The sequence below is a fragment of the Budorcas taxicolor genome, chromosome 2 (assembly GCF_023091745.1).
Source record: "Budorcas taxicolor isolate Tak-1 chromosome 2, Takin1.1, whole genome shotgun sequence".
Lineage (NCBI taxonomy): Eukaryota > Metazoa > Chordata > Mammalia > Artiodactyla > Bovidae > Budorcas > Budorcas taxicolor.
In genome coordinates, this window is record NC_068911.1 from 127,979,083 (window position 1) to 128,001,531 (window position 22,449).

The window sequence follows — 22,449 nt, forward strand, 5'->3', positions numbered from 1 at the left end:
TTAAAATAAGCTTCGTATGTGTGACTATTAATGTAAAATGTATTTTGCCAAATATATTCAAAAGATCTTTAAATTGTGTTTTGTGTTTATCCAGGAAGTTCAAGTCACAGTGCTTTCATTTTTTCCTTTTCTCTGAGACACTAAACTCACTCATCAAGAGCCTTGGCATCAGTGTCTTGATGGCATTATTTGCTGCAATATCCCGACTTGTCTTTGAGAATTTTCTCTTATTTATACTGTAACTTCCATACAGTTTTTCATAGAGGGGAAAAATCAACAAGGTAAAAAAATAATCACAAGTCTGGCAGCCTCTATTCAAAAGAGACTGTTACAAACATAACAGGGTATCTTTCTCATTGATTGTTTGAACAATAGCTGGACAGATTCTCAGGGTTCAATTTTCTCTTTCCCTCAAGTCCTTCAATCTGTGTCAATGCTTTGAAAATTTTAGGTTCTGAACCATTGTACTCTGAGTCACACTTTCCAAGGTGGAGTGTGGTGGAGTGTGGGAGGTCTTCATAAAAAAGAAATGTTGACTATAATTTATTCTCCTTTTTCACCATCTTAAAAAATATAAATAGATTACAGGAAACTTTATTGATAAGAAATGAAACTTTAAAAGCTGACCAGAAAATAAAAATAAAGAAAATTAAATAAAGAAAATTTTTAAAAAATGAGTTCAAAATACACAAAATTCACTTTTTTTCCCCTCTACATCTTTTACATTCTTTCCTACGCCAAGTGATTATAATGTTGAATACCATTTTATAGAATGTCTTGATAGCTTGAAAGCATTAATGAAACAAAAATAAAAATAGTTTGAAGTAGAACAAAGTCAACTGAAATAACACAATTCCATTACCTTAGGTTAAAATAAAGAAACTTAAGAAACTAGCTTAAACATGAAACCACCATGAACAAACAGTAAAATGTTAAATTCAAAACTCATGTATTAATAAATGTTTTCATATGGAACTCATGTTCACCTTTACAATCAGCCTCTGCTTTTACCTGGAAACCTAACTACACAAAGTGTAGAAACCAATCCTTCCCTTTTTCAGTTGTGCATTATTTTGTTGATGAGAAATTAAAAGCTATCTGAATAGCATGCTGCTCCTAAGTTGCTTCAGTCATGTCCAACTCTGTGCGACCCCATAGACAGCAGCCCACCAGGCTCCTCTGTCCCTGGGATTCTCCAGACAAGAACACTGGAGTGGGTTGCCATGTCCTTCTCCAATGCATGAAAGTGAAGAGTGAAAGTGAAGTCGCTCAGTCGTGTCCGACCCTTAGCGACACCATGGACTGCAGCCTATCAGGCTCCTCCACCCATGGGATTTTCCAGGCAAGAGTACTGGAGTGGGTCGCCATTGCCTTCTCTGAATAGCATAATCATTTCTAATTAGGACATTCAGTTCAAGTGTGCAAGGTATACCCTAATAGCACCAAAAGGATAATGTAAATAAAATATTTTCTTTACTTTGAAGAGAAAAGATAAATATCCCTCTCAGGGTTAAGAGCACTAGCAAAGGAAGAACCCCAAAGCTTAAGCTTTGAGTTAGATTTGAGGACAAGAAAACAACAACCTCCTGGTGTCCTTGAGAGAACACCCACGCTGGTGTTGACTCTTATCATAGAGGAAAGATGAAAACTCTTGGAAGAAGTTTCCAAAGACACTTTCTACACTTCTGCATAATCATCTCCATAGAAGAACAGTGCTAAGTTTCCGACTTGGTGAACCAGCATACGGCCAAAGAAAACCTCAAAATTAATTCTTTCCTCAAAAGAAATGCATAGTCTCACAGCAGAATACTTAGTTGGCTGAATACAATAGAAGTTCTTCAATACCCCCATCTTCCACCAAAGTGTCTGCTAGAAACTTAGGAACAGTTACTGAAGGAGTTTCCTGAACCATTTCCTGGGTGCTTATTGCAGGGAAGAGCCAGTTCTGACTCCATGATGGATCTTTCTCTTTCAAACATTTGTTTTTCATTGCTTTTGTTACTCTAATCATATATAATGACCACCTCAGGTAACAGTGAGTAACACATTCCCCTGCCTAAGGGAACCCTATCCCTTTGCATGAAGAGACTAACACATCCCCTCCCTGAGAGCAGCCATTCCAGGAGACACATGCAAGATAATGGTCTTTACTGCCTCAACTCCTCCAGTCTCTGTCCTTTAAAAGAACCAGGCATCCAGATGCCAATAAGATGGTTATTTTGAGACATTAGTCTACCATCTTATCAGCCAGCCAGTTTTCTGAATAAATCGTAGTCCTTGTCTCAACATCTAACCTCTCAGTAAATTGGCCTGTCAAGCAGTGAGCAGATCGAGTTTGGTCTCACTGACAAACATCAAACCAACTTCTTTATCGTCTATCCTATGGGTTTAGCATGTGGCTTGGAAATGTCAGGTGAGTAGCCATATGTGGCCTGTGAATAATATCAAAAATGCCCAGAAAGATGAAAAAAGACCCTGTACAGGAGAGTTAAGATAACATCACTCTCTCTCTGTGCTCGAGTTCTCTCTCAAACAATATTTCTGGGCCTTCTGTTTCCTGTGCATGACTTAAGCACAAATTGCAATTTCCTTTTGTTAACTAATTCTCAAGTCCGCTCCTGGTAGGATACATATGTCTGAGAATCACCAGGTCAATCTCAGGTGGTGTCTCAGGGTAGCAGCACTAGCAGTATTCTTGGTGAAATGGGAATCTGAGTTCTTGTTCATGTAGCCAAAGAATGGAATCCATGAACACACAAACACTCATAGTAGCAAGAGAATATGATTTATTAAAAAGAAGGAAACTACAAAGCCCTCAGCATAGACACTGAGAGGGGGTAAAAAGCCCCCAAAGGCAGGGCATAATAGCAGTTTGTATATCCTTAATCTGTACATTTTTGGTTGGCTCTTGTCCTTAAAATAATCATTTTTAACCAATCAGTTTAAAGGTCAAGATGCTTAACATCTTTATGGCTCCCCCTGATCCTTGAATTAAGTCAACACCATTTTTCATAACCCCTGGCCATTTTACAATGTACCAGTCATATAGGCTTAAGATTAATGAGCTATTAATGGCAACCCACTCCAGCACTCTTGCCTGGAGAATCCCATGGATGGAGGAGCCTGATGGGCTAAAGTCCATGGGGTTGAAAGAGTCGGACACGACTGAGCGACTTCACTTTCACTTAATGAGCTCGCAGGAGGAGCTATCCCTGTCTATCTGAGGTCAGGGGTGGCAGCTGAGACAAACTACCCCACGTCCGAGGTCAGGGACAGCAGCCGAGAGGAGCAACCCTAGTTCAAGGAGTGGCGGCTGTGCAGGTGCAAGAGGGCCAAAAGGAGCTACTACTCCACGTTCAAGGTCAGGAGGGGCGACCTCTACCAAGGTAAGGAGCAGCAGCTGCGCTTTGCTGGAGCAGCTGTGAAGAGGTACCACACGTCCAAGGTAAGAGAAACCCAAGTAAGAAGGTAGGTATTGCAAGAGGGCATCAGAGCACAGACACAATGAAACCATAATCACAGAAAACTAGCCAATCTGATCACATGGACCATAGCCTTGTCTAACGCAATGAAACTCAGCCGTGCCATGTGGGGCCACCAAAGACGGATGGGTCATGGTGGAGAGGTCGGACAGATTGTGGTCCACTGGAGAAGGGAATGGCAAAGCACTTCAGTATTATTGCCTTGAGAACCCCATGAACAGTATGAAAAGGCAAAAAGATAGGATACTGAAAGAGGAACTCCCTGGGTTGGTAGGTGCCCAATATGCTACTGGAGATCAGTGGAGAAATAACTCCAGAAAGAATGATGAGATGGAGCCAAAGCAAAAAACAATACCCAGTTGTGGATGTGACTGGTGATAGAAGCAAGATCCGATGCTGGAGAGACCAATTTTGCATAGGAACCTGGAATGTTAGGTCCATGAATCAAGGCAAATTGGAAGTGGTCAAACAGGAGATGGCAAGAGTGAACATCGACATTCTGGAATCAGCGAACTAAAATGGATGGGAATGGGTGAATTTAACTCAGATGACCATTATATCTACTACTGCAGGCAGGAATCCCTCAGAAGAAATGGAGTAGCCACCATGGTCAACAAAAGAGTCTGAAATGCAGTACTTCAAAGCAACCTCAAAAACGACAGAATGATCTCTGTTCATTTCCAAAGCAAACCGTTCAACATCACGGTAATCCAAGCCTATGCCCCAACCAGTAATGCTGAAGAAGCTGAAGTTGAACAGCTTCTATGAAGCTTCTTCTTCTTCTACGAAGACCTACAAGACCTTTTAGAACTAATACCCAAAAAAGATGTCCTTTTCATTATAGGGGACTGGAATGCAAAAGTAGGAAGTCAAGAAACACCTGGAGTAACAGGCAAATTTGGCCTCGGAGTACTTAATGAAGTAGGGCAAAGGCTAATAGAGTTTTGCCAAGAAAATGCACTGGTCATAGCAAACATCCTCTTCCAACAACACAAGAGAAGACTCTACACATGGACATCACCAGATGGTCAATACCAATATCAGATTGATTATATTCTTTGCAGCCAAAGATGGAGAAGCTCTATAGAGTCAGCAAAAACAAGACCAGGAGCTGACTGTGGCTCAGATAATGAACTCCTTATTGCCAAATTCAGACTTTAATTGAAGAAAGTAGGGATAACCACAAGACCATTCAGGTATGACCTAAATCAAATCCCTTATGATTACACAGTGGAAGTGAGAAATAGATTTAAGGGACTAGATCTGAGAGAGTGCCTGATGAACTATAGACAGAGGTTCGTGACATTGTACAGGAAACAGGGATCAAGACTATCACCATGGGAAAAAAAAGGCAAAAAAGCAAGTTGGATGTCTGAGGAGGCCTTACAAATAGCTGGGAAAAGAAGAGAAGTGAAAAGGAAAGGAGAAAAGAAATGATATAAGCAACTGAATGCACAGTTTCAAAGAACAGAAAGGAGAGATTTAAAAAAAAAAAAAAGCCTTCCTCAGCGATCAATGCAAAAAAATAGAGGAAAACAACAGAATGGAAAAGACTAGAGATCTCTTCAAGAAAATTAGAGATACCAAGGGAACATTTCATACAAAGATGGGCTCGATAAAGGACAGAAATGGTATGGACCTAACAGAAGCAGGAGATATTAAAAACAGGTGGCAAGAATACACAGAAGAACTGTACAAAAAAAGATCTTCACAACCCAGATAATCATGATGGTGTGATCACTCACCTAGAGCCAGATATCCTGGAATGTGAAGTCAAGTGGGCCTTAGAAAGCATCACTACCAACAAAGCTAGTGGAGGTGATGGCATTCCAGTTGAGCGATTTCAAATCCTGAAAGATGATGTTGTGAAAATGCTGCACTCAATATGTCAGCAAATTTGGAACACTCAGCAGTGGTCACAGGACTGGAAAAGGACAGTTTTCATTCCAATCCCAAAGAAAGACAATACCAAGGAATGCTCAAACTACCGCACAATTGCACTCATGTCACACGTTAGTAAAGTAATCCTCAAAATTCTCCAAGTCAGGCTTCAGCAATATGTGAACCGTGAAATTCCAGATGTTCAAGCTGGTTTTAGAAAAGGCAGAGGAACCAGAGATCAAATTGCCAACATCCGCTGGATCATGGAAAAAGCAAGAGAGTTCCAGAAAAACATCTATTTCTGTTATATTGACTATGCCAAAGCCTTTGACTGTGCAGATCACAATAAACTGTGGAAAATTCTGAAATAGATGGGAATAGCAGACCACCTGAACTGCCTCTTGAGAAACCTATATGCAGGACAGGAAGCAACAGTTAGAACTGGAAATGGAACAATAGACTGATTCCAAATAGGAAAAAGGAGTACATCAAGGCTGTATATTGTCACCCTGCTTATTTAACATACATGGAGAGTACATCATGAGAAATGCTGGGATGGAGGAAGCACAAGCTGGAATCAAGATTGCCGGGAGAAATATCAGTAACCTCAGATATGCAGATGACATCACCCTTATGGCAGAAAGTGAAGAAGAACTAAAGAGCCTGTTGATGAAAGTGAAAGAGGAGAGTGAAAATGTTGGCTTAAAATTCAACATTCAAAAAACGAAGATCATGGCATCTGGTCTTATCACTCATGGCAAATAGTTGGGGAAACAGTGGAAACAGTGGCAGACTTTGTTTTTGGGCTCCAAAATCACTGCAGATGGTGACTGCAACCATTAAATTAAAAGACACTTACTCCTTGGAAGGAAAGTTATGACCAACCTAGATAGCATATTCAAAAGCAGAGACATTACTTTGTCAACAAAGGTCTGTCTAGTCAAGGCTATGGTTTTTCCAGTGGTCATGTATGGATGTGAGATCTGGATTGTGAAGAAAGCTGAGAGCTGAAGAACTGATGCTTTTGAACTGTGGTGTTGGAGAAGACTCTTGAGAGTCCCTTGGACTGCAAAGAGATCCGACCAGTCCATCCTAAAGGAGATCAGTCCTGGGTGTTCTTTGGAAGGACAGATGCTGAAGCTGAAACTCTGTTACTTTGGCCACCTCATGCGAAGAGCTGACTCATTGGAAAAGACCCTGGTGCTGGGAGGGATTGGGGGCAGGAGGAGAAGGGGACGACAGAGGATGAGATGGCTGGATGGCATCACCGACTCGATGGACCTGAGTTTGGGTAAACTCCGGGAGTTGATGATGGACAGGGAGGCCTGGTGTGCTGTCATTCATGGGGTGACAAAGAGTTGGACGTGGCTAAGCGACTGAACTGAACTGAAGATTAATGATCACCAGCTGTTTTTCCCTCAGGCATATGGAACAGAAGTTAATTATTCCCCTTTTCTGGATCTGAGTGCTGATAATTTATCAAGCCAAGGACATATTCCAGGAATTTTGGACAAAGGGTATCAGTTTAGTTCAGTCACTCAGTCGTGTCTGACTCTGTGACCCCATTAACCACAGCATGCCAAGGCCCCTGTCCATCACCAGCTCCCAGAGTCCATGCAAACCCATGTCCATTGAGTCAGTGATGCCGTCCAACCATCTCATTCTCTGTCATCCCCTTGTCCTCCTGCCCTCAATGGTTCCCAGCATCAGGGTCTTTTCAAATGAGTCAGCTCTTCACATCAGGTTGCCAAAGTATCAGAGTTTCAGCTTCAACATTAGTCACACCAATGAACACCCAGCACTGATTTCCTTTAGGATGGACTGGTTGGACCTCCTTGCAGTCCAAGGGACTCTCAAGAGTTCTCCAACACCACAGTTCAAAAGGATCAACTCTTTGGTGTTCAGTTTTCTTCACAGTCCAACTCTCACATCCATACATGACCACTGGAAAAATCATAGCCTTGACTAGACAGACCTTTGTTGACAAAGTAATGTCTCTGATTTTAATATGCTGTCTAGATTGGTCATAACTTTCCTTCTAAAGAGTAAGCATCTTTTAATTTCATGGCTGCCGTCACAATCTGCAGTGATTTTGGAGCCCCCAAAAATTAAGTCTGACACTGTTTCCACTGTTTCTCCATTCATTTCCCATGAAGTGATGGGACCAGATGCCATGATCTTCATTTTCTGAATGTTGAGCTTTAAGCCAACATTTTCACTCTCCTCTTTCACTTTCATCAAGAGGCTCTTTAGTTCTTCACTTTCTGTCATAAGGGTGGTGTCATCTGCATATCTGAGGTGATTGATATTTTTCCAGGCAATCTTGATTCCAACTTGTGCTTCCTCCAGCCCTGCGTGTATCATGATGTACTCTGCATCTAAGTTAAATAAGCAGGGTGACAATAAACAGCCTTGACGTACTCCTTTTCCTATTTGGAACCAGTCTGTTCCACGTCCAGTTCTAACTGTTGCTTCCTCACCCACATACAGGTTTCTCAAGAGGCAGGTCAGGTGCCGGGGTCCAGCCCCGGTGGATCCAGGGAATTCGAAGCGGGGACAGTGTTGGCGAGGAAAGACTTATTTTTTTATTAATATAAGATTAGATTAGGAAGAAATAGTGTAGTAAGAAAATTAAGTGGAGAGAAGAGGCTGATTAACTTGGGTTACGTGGAAGACCAATAAAGTTCCAGACAAGGAGCTTGCACCATCTATGTTAGGCCGCCCGCGCCTGTTTGAATATCGGAGAGTGCCCCGCCTTGGGCTCTCTCTCTTACGGATCTTAGAAGCCGGGACAAATAAGTAGACATGATGAGCCTCCCTGCTCCAGATGGGAATTCAGCCGGAAAAAGAAAAGAACGACATGGGGAAGCCCAGCATCAGTGCAAGACTCCAAAAACTATTTTTCAAAATCAGCTTATATACCCTAAGTTGTACATAAAGAAATAGAGTTATGCAGGGGCAGCCGTCCTGACCCTCATTGAGACAAAGCTTTCGTTTTGCATACCCTCTGGTATACAAAAGGTCTCAGGTGGTTTACATTATCTTCTGGCCAAGAGGCTTGTTACATTTTTATGGCTCTCTTCCTGGATAATTGTCCAGAAAACTCCTTTTCCCTAGAAGCGTTTTTTCTTTACTCTGCATCACCCTCAAAGTACAAAAAAGTTACATTCCTATAGAACAAAGGTGCAGTGGGTTATAACAAAGAAAGTACTTAACTCAAAGATCTAGTGTTGCTAAGACCAGGTCTACTACCTGTTTTTCCATATACCAACTATACCTAAAAATAAAAGATATGAAAATTTGGCAGCAAGTATTGGCTCAACAAATGAAACTTTTAATCAGTCCTATTCTAAAGATTTTGACTCCTCGGAAGCCCCTACATTCCTAGGATGTTTTAAGCTTCGTATGCCTCCCGCAGTCGGGAGGCCTCAAACAATCACATGTGCAGCTGTACGAGTCCTGCAGGCAGGCTAGAGAGCCATCAGAGGGGTTTTTGGATTGAAACACTCGTATTATGCCCAGGAGATTTATTATCTAAAAGCTCTAATTTTTTCCAGAAAAAGGTGGTGGGGGGACAGTCCCCTGTTAATGACAGAAGAGTAGGTGGAAAGCATAACGTAGTAAAGCAGGCAGATTCTGGTCTTGGGGGGGTGGATGCTCAGGAATTTCCAGGGGGAATCCCTGAAGCCGAACACGTCCTTGCGTTTTGTCAGGCTTCCTTCCGCATGACCTTGTCATGGGTGGGATTCCTCACGCTGGCTCCCAACAGTCAGGTGCTCTGGTATTCCCATCTCTTGGAGAATTTCCCACAGTTTATTGTGATCCACACAGACAAAGGCTTTGGCATAGTCAATAAAGCAGAAATAGATGTTATTCTGGAATTCTCTTGCTTTTTCGATGATCCATTGGATGTTTGCAGTTTAATCTCTGGTTCCTCTGCCTTTTCTAAAACCAGCTTGAACATTTGGAATTTCATGGTTCTCCTATTTATGAAGCTTAGCTGAACAATTGTGTGGTAGTTTGAGTGTTCTTTGGCATTGCCTTTTTTTTGGGATTGACAAAGGGTATAGATTTAGGCTAATGGAGCAAGTTGTTTACTGAAAACAATACCAAGATCTCAGACTTCTTCACCAACTGCCTAGCAATTTTGTTCTCACTGGTAATGGTAAATACTTATTCATTTTTTTTTTCCATTCTATAAAAATTCTTTGTACTTGATAGTCTTTGTGGTTCTGACAGCAACCCCTCAAGATAAGAAGTCTTTATTATTAATAAAGCAAATAAACCATACCACTCTTTTGTTCATTTACTGGACTTCTTACTTACTGATAAGTGAGCTTATCACTTAAGCTCTCTAAAGTTCTCTCATGGTTATCATTATTAACTTTTTAGTATATATATACTAAAAAGTTCATATATATATATATATATATATATATATATATATATATGCATATATATATATATACATATGCATTCAGGGCCTCCCTGATCTTTTTTCCTACCTCTTCATCTCCCTATCTCTCTTTTTATGAATTGCTTGTGGTGGTAGTTTAGTCACAAGGTTGTATCTCTTTGAGATCCCATGTACTATAACTCACCAGGTTCCTCTCTCCATGGATTTCCCAGGCCAAGAATATTGGAGTCAGTTTCCATTTCTTTCTCGATAATATCTTCCTGACCCAGGGATCAAGCCTACATCTCCTGTATTGAAGGCAGATTCTTTACCACTTAGCCACCAGGGAAGCCCTTTCTATGAATTATGTTCATCTAAATATCCCATTGAATTGTTAGATCAAAAAATAATATAATTTTTAATCATATACAGAGAGCAAAACAAAGGACAGAATATTTAGACCGTATATCTCTATGTATTTTATAACAGTAAATTTCTTTTTCTTTCCATGCTATTGGAAAGGTGAGGCATGTAGGTTTGCAACTTGCTTTTACGCTTATTTGATCATAAGTGTTTCTCTAAGGTGGTACATACAGATTACCCTTATTTAAAGAAGACAAACGTACCTACTGTTTATAATGGAGATATACTACAACTGATACAAACATTCTTCCACAGAGATATATTTTGAGATTTCAAGCAATGCTACAATGAACATATCCATATTATTCACTGTATTTTTCCAGGGATATATTCCTAAGTGCTGGTAAACTCCACAAAAATGTTCCAGCAGTCCAGATGCTCATCAACGGTACATAAGAGAGCTCATTTTTTCCACGCTTTTGGAAATACTACCCCTTAACTTTTAAAAATGTGTCCTTACTAGGTAAATTTTCCTATTTGGAGTTAATTTGCATTTCTTTCATTATCAGTGCTGTTGACTATTTTTCATGTGTCTTCAGTTCAGTTCAGTTCAGTTCAGTCGCTCAGTTGTGTCCAACTCTTTGCCACCCCATGAATCGCAGCACGCCAGGCTTCCCTGTCCATCCCCAACTCCCGGAGTTCACTCAGACTCACGTCCATCGAGTCAGTGATGCCATCCAGCCATCTTATCCTCTGTCGTCCCCTTCTCCTCCTGCCCCCAATCCCTCCCAGCATCAGAGTCTTTTCCAATGAGTCAACTCTTCGCATGAGGTGGCCAAAGTACTGGAGTTCCAGCTTTAGCATCATTCCTTCCAAAGAAATCCCAGGGCTGATCTCCTTCAGAATGGACTGGTTGGATCTCCTTGCAGTCCAAGGGACTCTCAAGAGTCTTCTCCAACACCACACTTCAAAAGCATCAATTCTTTGGCACTCAGCCTTCTTCACAGTCCAACTCTCACATCCATACATGACCATAGGAAAAACCATAGCCTTGACTAGATGGACCTTAGTCGGCAAAGTAATGTCTCTGCTTTGAATATACTATCTAGGTTGGTCATAACTTTTCTTCCAAGGAGTAAGTGTCTTTTAATTTCATGGTTGCAATCATCATCAGCAGTGATTTTGGAGCCCAAAAAAATAAAGTCTGACACTGTTTCCACTGTTTCCCCATCTCTTTCCCATGAAGTGATGGGACCGGATGCTGTGTCTTAAGCATTTGTAATTCTGTAATTTCCTAAACTCCCTAGAAATATCTGGTGCTTACTTTCAGTTTCTTGGCTCACTATGTACTATTTCATTTTATATTTTATATTTATTATGCATCCCTTATTTTTTATTTACTTGACCTATCCATTACTGTATTAAGATTTTTATGGATTCTTTTTATCATTTCAAATAAACATTTATTTCAAATCACCAATGTCCTCTGGTATGTTATGGAAAAGAGGACAGGTAAAGACTTTTAAAATTCTAGCAACTCCATTACATTGGCTAATGTGGCAGCTGTTTAGGAATAAAAATAGATTAACAACTTATTAACATGGCTGGTGCATCTTTTAAAGCATGCTTAAATAACACAGATGAAGCATGAGGCATTTTTATTTTTTCAACAGCCAACATAGCTGCTAATTTGCTTTCAAATTGCATTTTCAACTTCTTTTGGATTTATTTAAAAAAAAAAAAATGCATGTCAACAGACCAGAATTAAAAAGGTGACAAACTGTGAAGAATTAAAAGTTCTAATTTAACAGATGAGCAATTGCAAATAACAAAATCTCACACAAACACAATTCTAATGAAAGCTGACATGCTGGAGATTCTTTTTTTGTTTTCTTCCTTTTCATCAGGTAGCAACAAATTAGTTTAAGAAGCCATACTAGAATTCTGTGATTGGGATAACCAGCTCATAGCCCATGCTGTTAGCTTTAGTTCTTGTTTGTTTCCAGAAACTATACATGACACTTCTTTTGTACTAAGTACATTTTCTTCACTCAGATGTATCACAAGTTGTTCAAGACCAGACTAGTTCTCATGTGTTATTGCTCTCGGATGCTATTCTTGTGGTTCCCACTTGTGGAAATATATTTCTATCCATGTTCAGAATTATAGAGGACCTCAAGGGCACACAGTGAGGAAATATAAAGATTTTCTATGGGACAAGAATAATATTTTGTGACTTATCAAAAGAACATAGATACTGTTTTGCCTTGCAAACTCAGAGAAAGCATTAATTTAAATTGGGAAGGGGATTAAATGTGATTAAAGAATGGGAAAAAATTGAATGTGATTAAGGAAATTTCTATCATAACAATGTACAGAAATGTTCTTTTTAAATTTGTTCAGGCTTCTAATATATGTTTGCTGATTAATTAGACAGATATGTATCCTTCTGTTCCTTGTACATACATAAAGCAATAAAAGCAAAAAGTTCATAATATTGATAAAATTTGTATGCACAGCTCCCACTTACACGTTTGTAAAAATGCACCTTTGAGTGTTCCCCATCCATCCCAGCACACTAATTTTGAACTTTCAAGCATGCTTTTCTAGCTTCCCTTGTTTACAATTCAAACCATTTCTGTATTATTTTAAAGAGCTAACAGGAATTAATACAATGAGAAAATAAATCTTCAAAGAATATTTTTTTCTTTTCATTTAAATTAACTGACAGTTTAAGGTTTTCATTATTTTCCTTTAACGTACATTTAATCCCTCTATATTTAAATATTTATATATAGTCGACCTTGCAGAATATTCTTATTACCATTTTGCAAACAGAAAGGTATTCTAATTAAGTATTTGTAAGAATATTTTATTTGATACGGCTCGGTGGATAAAGAATCCACCTGCAGCACAGCAGAAACAAGAGACCGGTTGGATCCCTAGGGTGGAAAGATCCCCTGAAGAAGGACATGGCAATTAACTCCAGTATTCTTGCCTGGAAAATGCCATGGAGAGGAGCCTCACAGGCTATAGTCCAAAGGCTTACAGAGTCGGGCATGACTGAGCACAAGCATGGACAGAGGGATTATACAAATTATATTAATTTTTCATTACAATAAGTTATATATATATAAGCTATACATACATATATATTAGATTTATATATATCAGTTCAGCTCAGTTGCACAGTCGTGTCTGACTCTTTGTGACACCATGAATCACAGCACGCCAGGCCTCCCTGTCCATCCCCAACTCCTGGAGTTCACTCAGACTCACGTCCATCGAGTCCGTGGATGCCATCCAGCCATCTCATCCTCTGTAGTCCCCTTCTCCTCCTGCCCCCAATCCCTCCCAGCATCAGAGTCTTTTCCAATGAGTCAACTTTTCTCATGAGGTGGCCAAAGTACTGGGGTTTCAGCTTTAGCATCCTTCCTTCCAAAGAAATCCCAGAGCTGATCTCCTTCAGAATGGATTGGTTGGACCTCCTTGCAGTCCAAGGGAATCTCAAGAGTCTTCTCCAACACCACAGTTCAAATGCATCTATTCTTCGGCACTCTGCCTTCTTCACAATCCAACTCTCACATCCATACATGACCACAGGAAAAACCATAGCTTTGACTAGTCAGACCTTAGTTGGCAAAGTAATGTTTCTGCTTTTCAAAATGCTATATAGGTTGATCACAACTTTTCTTCCAAGGAATAAGCGTCTTTTAATTTCATGGCTGCAGTCACCATCTGCAGTGATTTTGGAGCCAAAAAAAAAAAATAAAGTCTGACACTGTTTCCACTGTTTCCCCATCTATTTCCCATGAAGTCATGGGACCGGATGCTATGATCTTCGTTTTCTGAATGTTGAGCTTTAAGCCAACTTTTTCACTCTTCTCTTTCACTTTCATCAAGAGGCTTTTTAGTTCCTCTTCACTTTCTGCCATAAGGGTGCTGTCATCTGCATATCTGAGGTTATTGATATTTCTCCCAGCAATCTTGATTCCAGCTTCTGTTTCTTCCAGTCCAGCGTTTCTCATGATGTACTCTGCATATAAGTTAAATAAGCAGGGTGACAATATACAGCCTTGATGTACTCCTTTTCCTATTTGAAACCAGTCTGTTGTTCCATGTCCAGTTCTAACTGTTGCTTCCTGATCTGCATACAGATTTCTCAAGAGGCAGGTTAGGTGGTCTGGTATTCCCATCTCTCAAAGAATTTTCCACAGTTTATTGTGATCCACACAGTCAAAGGCTTTGGCATAGTCAATAAAGCAGAAATAGATGTTTTTCTGGAACTCTCTTGCTTTTTCCATGATCCAGCAGATGCTGAAAATTTGATCTCTGGTTCCTCTGCCTTTTATAAAACCAGCGTGAATATCAGGGAGTTCACGGTTCATGTATTGCTGAAGCCTGGTTTGGAGAATTTTGAGCATTATTTTACTAGCATGTGAGATGAGTGCAATTGTGTGGTAGTTTGAGCATTCTTTTGCATTGCCTTTCTTTGGGATTGGAATGAAAACTGACCTTTTCCAGTCCTGTGGCCACTGCTGAGTTTTCCAAATTTGCTGGCATATTGAGTGCAGCACTTTCACAGCATCATCTTTCAGGATTTGAAACAGCTCAACTGGAATTCCATCACCTCCGCTAGCTTTGTTGGTAGTGATGCTTTCTAAGGCCCACTTGACTTCACATTACAGGATGTCTGGCCCTAGATAAGTGATCACACCATCGTGATTATCTGGGTCGTGAAGATCTTTTTTGTACAGTTCTGTGTATTCTTGCCACCTGTTCTTAATATCTTCTGCTTCTGTTAGGCCCATACCATTTCTGTCCTTTATCGAGCCCATCTTTGCATGAAATGTTCTCTTAGTATCTCTAATTTTCTTGAAGAGATCTCTAGTCTTTCCAATTCTGTTCTTTTCCTCCATTTCTTTGCATTGATCACTGAAGTAGGCTTTCTTATCTCTTCTTGCTATTCTTTGTAACTCTGCTTTCAGATGCTTATATCTATATATATACAACTTTATATATATATATATCACTTATAAAATATATATATATATATACAACTTTATATATATATATATATATACAACTTATAAAATATTTATCAGCTGATTGTGGACTTTTGTACACAATACATGTGAAGTGTGAGCAAGTAAACTGAAGAAAAATTCTCCAGGGCAAATGAAATCTGGAACCCAAGCATGATAGCATCTTCGTTTCCAAATCTCATGGACAGAGGAGCCTAGCAGGCTTCAGTTCATATGGTTGCAAAAGAGTCAGACATGACTTAGCTCAACAAACAATATACTCCAATAGACTTATAAGTAATGCATTCCTATCTGAATGGGGAAAGTCTAATTTTACTGGAAGTCTCGTTTAGTGGAAGACATAGAACTATTTATCTCTCTACACAAAGTAAATGTCCTTAGTCAAGTAAAATTGTATTGTCTTTAGAGTCAAAATACAATTATGAAATGTTGTATCACCTAACTTTGTAAATAGTTTTTGCTGTTAGCTAAAATTTAGTGTCTTTAAATAATAAAGACTAGAAACATATTGTCAAATGAGATTTGGTTTCTCAATCTCATCCTGTTTCCAAAGCCATCCAACTTGCACTTACAGGTCTTTCATTCATGCTTAGAAAAGGCGTAAAGTCCTACTTGAAGATAATTTTTTAAATTAAAAAGAAAATAGTTTTTGAATAGTTCTAGGTTTAAGAATGATGACTGATCACCTCTATTTTCCTCAACCACCATTACCCCAAGGAAGATGAAAGCTTCTATATGAATCCTTCTTCCAGGTTTCTTATCCTCTTGCCTATGAATCAATTCATCAACAACTCTTCTCTGAGCACTTTCTACATGCAAAAATCCTATCATATCCTGGAGTTACAGCCCTCATGGAGCCAATTTTCAATTAGGACAGACATTTTTAAGAATCATACTATATATTTATAATTACAAATTAACAGAAATATTCTGAGAAGAAAAAGAATTTGATGAGAAATAAGAACACAATGATGTAAGACATGCAGCAAAGACTTTTCTGAGAAAATAACACTTAAAATTTTCACCTAGGCTGGGTGTGGGGGAGAGAATATTCCAGGCAAAGAGAACATCACTTGCAAATGTTCTATTGTTTAATTTCACAAGTATGGAGAGGGAAGAGTACCAGTAGAAGAAGTTCCATAATTAGGGGCTGAGTCATCTAGGGCTTCGAAGACTGAGGTGAGTATTTTTAGATTTTAAGTCAGAATTTTATGAAAGTTTTACACAGGGGAATGAAATAATCTGATTTATTTTGTAAATCATTGATTAAGTTATAATGGGGATGTAAGGTTGGAAGGTAGGCATGAGCAAGGAAGAGTGGCCTAGTCAAAAAAAGATTCAAGTTGATCTCTAAACATTACCCCAGACACTCCCCAATGCAGCCCAGGAGAGCTCACAGATGCACTACAAAATAACCACAGAGATTTTCCCAACTCTAGCACATGGTAAGTGCATACAAAGCAACCACAGGAGCTTCTCCAACTCTGGCACATGTGCCCTTGATGCACAGTTGTGTCTTCACATAACCTTTGGCAGTCAGGAGCCTATTAAGGATTCATAAATATTCTATACATACATGAAGTAAAGTGAAAGAAAGTTGCTCAGTCCTGTCCAACTCTTTACAACCCCATGGTGTACAGTCCATGGAATTCTCCAGGCCAGAATACTGCAGTGGGTAGCCTTTCCCTTCTCCAGGGGATCTTCCCAACCCAGGTCTCCCACATTGAAGATGGATTCTTTACCAGCTTAGCCACAAGGAAATTTGATTATAACAATTGAATTATGGGAAAGACACGTGCAATAGAGCCTGTTGTTATGTAAGCTGCAACTGTCAGTCAAAACTGTCAGTTTGGACTACAGTCCAAGGGGTTACATGACTGAGCATGCATATGTGAGGGTGGAGGGAGAGGGGTTGGTAGCAATAAACTGGTAGAACTAAAAAACAGAATACTGTCAGTCCATGCCAGCCTAGATGAATATGTAAAAGCCTTGTCTTGTATACCCTGGTACCTCATCATTCCAGCACCAGTGTCTCTCTTGGCTTGGCCCACTTCTCCCTTGAGGTATTCTTTCTGTTTTTTCTGTTTCTTTCTTAATAAACTTGTTTTTTTACCATGGGTAAGACCTCAGATTCTCTTTTGTATCCTTACCAGGACCTGAGGCCCATGAAAAAGGGTCCTCTTCAACCTTCTCCCTACCCAGTGATAGCGACATGGAGTGTGAGGAAGAAGAGTGGTACAAATGAAAATGCTATTTAAGAGGTGCTCGGGGATATCTAAGAGAGGAAATAGTGTCAGGAATTAAGATGAGAGCAACAGGAGATAGATAAAGACCTAAATGCTCCTTAGTTGGCACACTTGATATGTCTTGGTACTTGTTAGATGTGAAGAAGAACAGAGAAAGAAGCTGTTATTCAGAAAGCTCAGTTAAGGAACCCAGCTAGAAATGTTGAGCTTTACATTTTACTTTTCTTGACAATTGACATTTCCTCATGAATTCTTCCATTACTGCTTCATTGTTTTAGTATGCATACATTTCTGGAATGTCTGTTTCATCTTCCCAGATGGCATAACAAAAGTTACTAGAGGATTTTGAATTCTGCATTTCTAAGGATGCATCAATATATATGTCTGAATAGCTATTAGTCACATAAATATCTTTATATGTCTGTAGTTACAACTGTTCCCTATTATTTCATATTTTGAAATTATTATTGAACAAAAATTATAGGTGAGTATAAAAATATTTGCTGAAGAAAGGGTATAAACGTGTGCTAAGCTTTTGATCATGATGGATCTTTAGAATCAGTGTATGAGTTTCTGACTCCTGGGACTACCCACAGTGCATCTGAATGGATAGAGAGATCTTATGGAACCATATGAGGGGACAGCTATTGAAGAAAGTTAAAGGCAAAGATGGCTCCCATAGTAGAGACAAATATCAAGTAAATCTTAATAGCTTTCTTGGCATTAAAAGTGAGCTTCTGCTAGAGCTACGTGGATGTATATTCACACTGAACAGACATATATTATTATTTCCAAGAAAGTTAAGTGTCCATCCCCATAGTTCTGCATCAGTTCTCTCCTGTTCTTCAGGAACTGGACTATCTCTGCCATGTTCCCTTTTGGCTGCTCATACTTGCTTTATTATCAGTCTCTCCCCAAGAAGTCATAGTCTTGTTCTCTAAAACCAAGGCCCTTTTTAATTCTGCTTGTTTCTCTCTTCTGTATATTTCTCTGTTAATTAATTGAGGCATAACCTGACCTGGATATCTGTCTTAATATGGTAACGTGCTATGTGTTTTTGATAACTCATGAAGGAAATGTAATTCAGTTTCTTTGCTTTTAGCAGGCAAGTCCCTACATGAATTGTTGAATATGCAACTTAATGGTACTATAAAAAGATCTATGAAATAGAATATCTACCTGATTTTCTTAGTTATTAATGAAGTAAAGCCAACCATAACACTACTTCCTGTCAGCAAGAAGAAGAAAAAGTTATAATAAGAACATTCATCTCTGTATTTATTATAAAGTAATAATTTAGAGGTAGTTACATTCTCTTATGAGTGCCACTAGAGAGATATTGAACTTTAAAAATTAGCAGCCTGCTATAATAAATATTCAATTTCAATGTAAATGATCCCTCTATAGCCTGCCATTTTAGAAATTGAGGAAGTCCAAAAGTCATGACACAAGAAGTAGTGTTAACAGTGATTTAAATCAATCAGCAACCATCGATGTAGTAGGACATCCATGGAAACTAAGCTCTGGTATCACTACCAGAACTGACAGGTCAGGTGCAACCTCTTATTGCAAACATGAATCATGATAAAATATAGCATTATAAATTTTGTGAAATTTAATTTCTGAATTTAAAACTTAATATGATATATTATTAAAAATAATGTTTTAATGTAACTCATGGACTAATAATTCATATTAGGATTTGCATGAAGAACCTACTATGTAGGAAGTCATGATCTTAGCTATCTTCAAGTAAAGGCACATGTTTTGTGTCTCTGTTTTCAATTACATATCTGTACATTTTAATAATTTAGATCTATCATACAGTATGAATGGTTATAAAACTAAAGTACATTAAATATATAATATTAAATGAACTCAATCTTCAGTCATGTTAATTCAGATGAGTAGGATTCCTGTATGAATAGCTGTATCTTTTATAAAAAAGTATATTTATATTCCACAGTATGTTTACACATTTGAAAGACATCTGATCTTAGGAAAAGCGTTATACACACACACACACGCACACACACATACAATGTGTTAAGAAAACTTCTAGGAAATATGGATGACTGAGCTGACATGGAAAAATATCCACACTTAAATACAAATAAAGCTATAAAGCCACATATAATATTGTGTTTATAATGGCTGTTTAAAAATAGGAATATAATATCCTTAGTCAATGCAGAGATCATTCAAACCCAGAGTGCTGACCAGCAACTCATGGCCTGTGATTTATGTGGGATTTAGATCAAGACACTAAGGGTAGGAGTAAGCACTGGAGAGGTTACCTCCCATGATGAAATGGAAAAAATGACTCGATAAGTTGTGTGGAGAAAGCAAGGAAGGAAAATAGCATTTTTCTGGCCCTGTACTAGAACATTTATTTACTCATAAGTGGGTTATCATTTATAGTATCCATGCTTTACACATAACACAAGTTGGTAAGTGAGAAATCTTTTTCTTTTTTCCTTCTTGTTTTCTCTCTTCTCTCCTAGCTCCCCTCTCATCTCTTCTCTCTCTTCCTATATGTATATATACATATATACATATAGTATACATATATACATTATATAAACAGATATATATCATGCATATATACACATGTGTGTAAATTCATATATATTACAATATATGCAAATATACATACATATAGACCCCCCACATATATATAACAACATTTAATGAACTGACAGATAGGCTTTGCCAATCAACAGTTAAGTGTGTGTGTGCTCAGTCATATCCAACTCTTTGTGACCCCATAGACTGTGGCCCTGCAGGCTCCTCTATCCATTTCCCTCCTCTGAAATTTCCTAGGCAAGAATATTGGAGCAACTTGCCATTTCCTACTCCAGGAGATCTTCCCAGCTCAGGTATCGAATCCACATCTCTTGAGTCTCTTGCACAGGCAGATGGATTCTTTACCACTCAGCCACTTGGGAAGCCCACAACAGTTAGTACCATCATGAAAAGAAAGTCATGGAGATGTATTGTGCCTCCTAAGGGAAGAACAAACCACCACTCATGAAGTAGACTTGACATACAAAAAAAAATCTTCCTGAATCTTTTCAGTCCAATAGATCTGACTATTAATACTACAGAGTAAATACAGAGACTAGAACATATTAATCATATCATTTATCAATTAAGAGATATAATCTAGACTATAAAAAATAATGCAGATCATATGATTTAGTTACTTCAAACAAATTATAAGAGAATGAAGAGATGAAATGAAAACCTATAGATAAGAGGAGATAACTAACACACAAATTAATCACAATATGTGGACTCTATTTAGTTGTGTATTAGTCTCTCAGTCATGTCCTACTCTTTGCAACCCCATATACTCTAGCCCACCAGGTTTCTTTGTCCATAGAATTGTCCAGGCAAGAATACTGGAGTAGGTTGCCATTTTTTTCGTCAGGGATGTTCCTCACTCAGGGATCAAACCCAGGTCTCTGCATTGCAGGCAGATTCTTTACCACCTAAGCCACCAGGGAAGCCCTACATTTTGTTGTTTAAATTATTAGGCAAACAAAACAACTAAACATATATAACATTTATAAGATAATTGGATATCTTCTCATTTACTAGATATTTGATAATAGTAAGAAATTGTTTTATTTCCTATTTTTAAAAGGTATTTATTTTAAGAAGTAAATACTAAAATGTTTATTAATATGTCATGGAATTTTCTTTAAAATAATATGAGAAGAAAGCAAATGAGTAGGAATATATATGAGAAAACACCAGCCATGTGATGACTGCTGTAACTGGGTGATAGACATTAAGTTCATTATATTATTTAACCTATATTTGTATGTTTGAAATATAGTTCATAATAAAAAAATTAAGAATAAAATAAAATATATTTGGAGTGGTAAAATTTATTTGAATTAGGATTATAGTATATACTACAATAAAAAATAAATAGTAATTTAAGACATTATAAGGAGAAGGCAATGGCAACCTACTCCAGTACTCTTGACTGGAATATTCCATGGACAGACCCTGGTAGGCTGCAGTCCATGGGGTCGCAAAGAGTCAGATGACTGAGCGACTTCACTTTCACTTTTCACTTTCATGCATTGGAGAAGGAAATGGCAACCCACTCCAGTGTTCTTGCCTGGAGAATCCCAGGGACAGGGGAGCCTGGTGGGCTGCCATTTATGGGGTCCCACAGAGTCAGACATGACTGAAGCGACTTAGCAGCAGCAGCAATACATTATAATATAAATACTTTTTTTAAATAAAAATAAAATGTGTTAAGGACGGATGCTGAAGATGAAGCTCCAATACTTAGTCCATCTGATGCAAAAAGCTGACTCACTGGAAAAAACCCTGATGCTGGAAAAGATAGAAGGCAGAAATAGAGGGAGGACAACAGAGGATGAGCTGGTTGGATAGCATCACCAATTCAATGGACATGAGTTTGAGAAAGCTCTGGGAGCTGGTGAGGGACAGGGAAGCCTGGTATGCTGCAGTCCATCGAGGTCACAAAGAGCCAGACACGACTGAGACTGAACAACAAGCATTTTAGAAGATTAAATTGATCAATTAATCTCTTCAAAAGCAGAAATTAAATCCTACACACTATAGGTCTCACAATTCTTGCTATATAATAGTCATTCCAATAAATTGTCTTAATAACACAATTTTGTTTTTTCATATCAGCATATGAAAGGAACTTAAATACTACATGAGTGAGACTTCATGACAAATCCAAGATATATTTTCTAATTAATGATTTAGGTATACAGGTACACTGATAAATATGAGAATTCATTCAGCCAGAAAAAAAGTAACATTTATGTAAAAATGAATTTTAAATACTTTTCATTAAAACAGTCTTTAAGAAAAATCAGTTAATATGAATTTCAGAGTTGATACATGACCCATTATATTGAAAAAATGTAATAAAACTACAGTAGGCTAAAAGAAATTCGTTAACCCTATCTAAAAATTCTTAGGCTGCCTATAGGTCAATTTTCAATCTCTTGTGGAATCATTCATAAACCACCAACCGA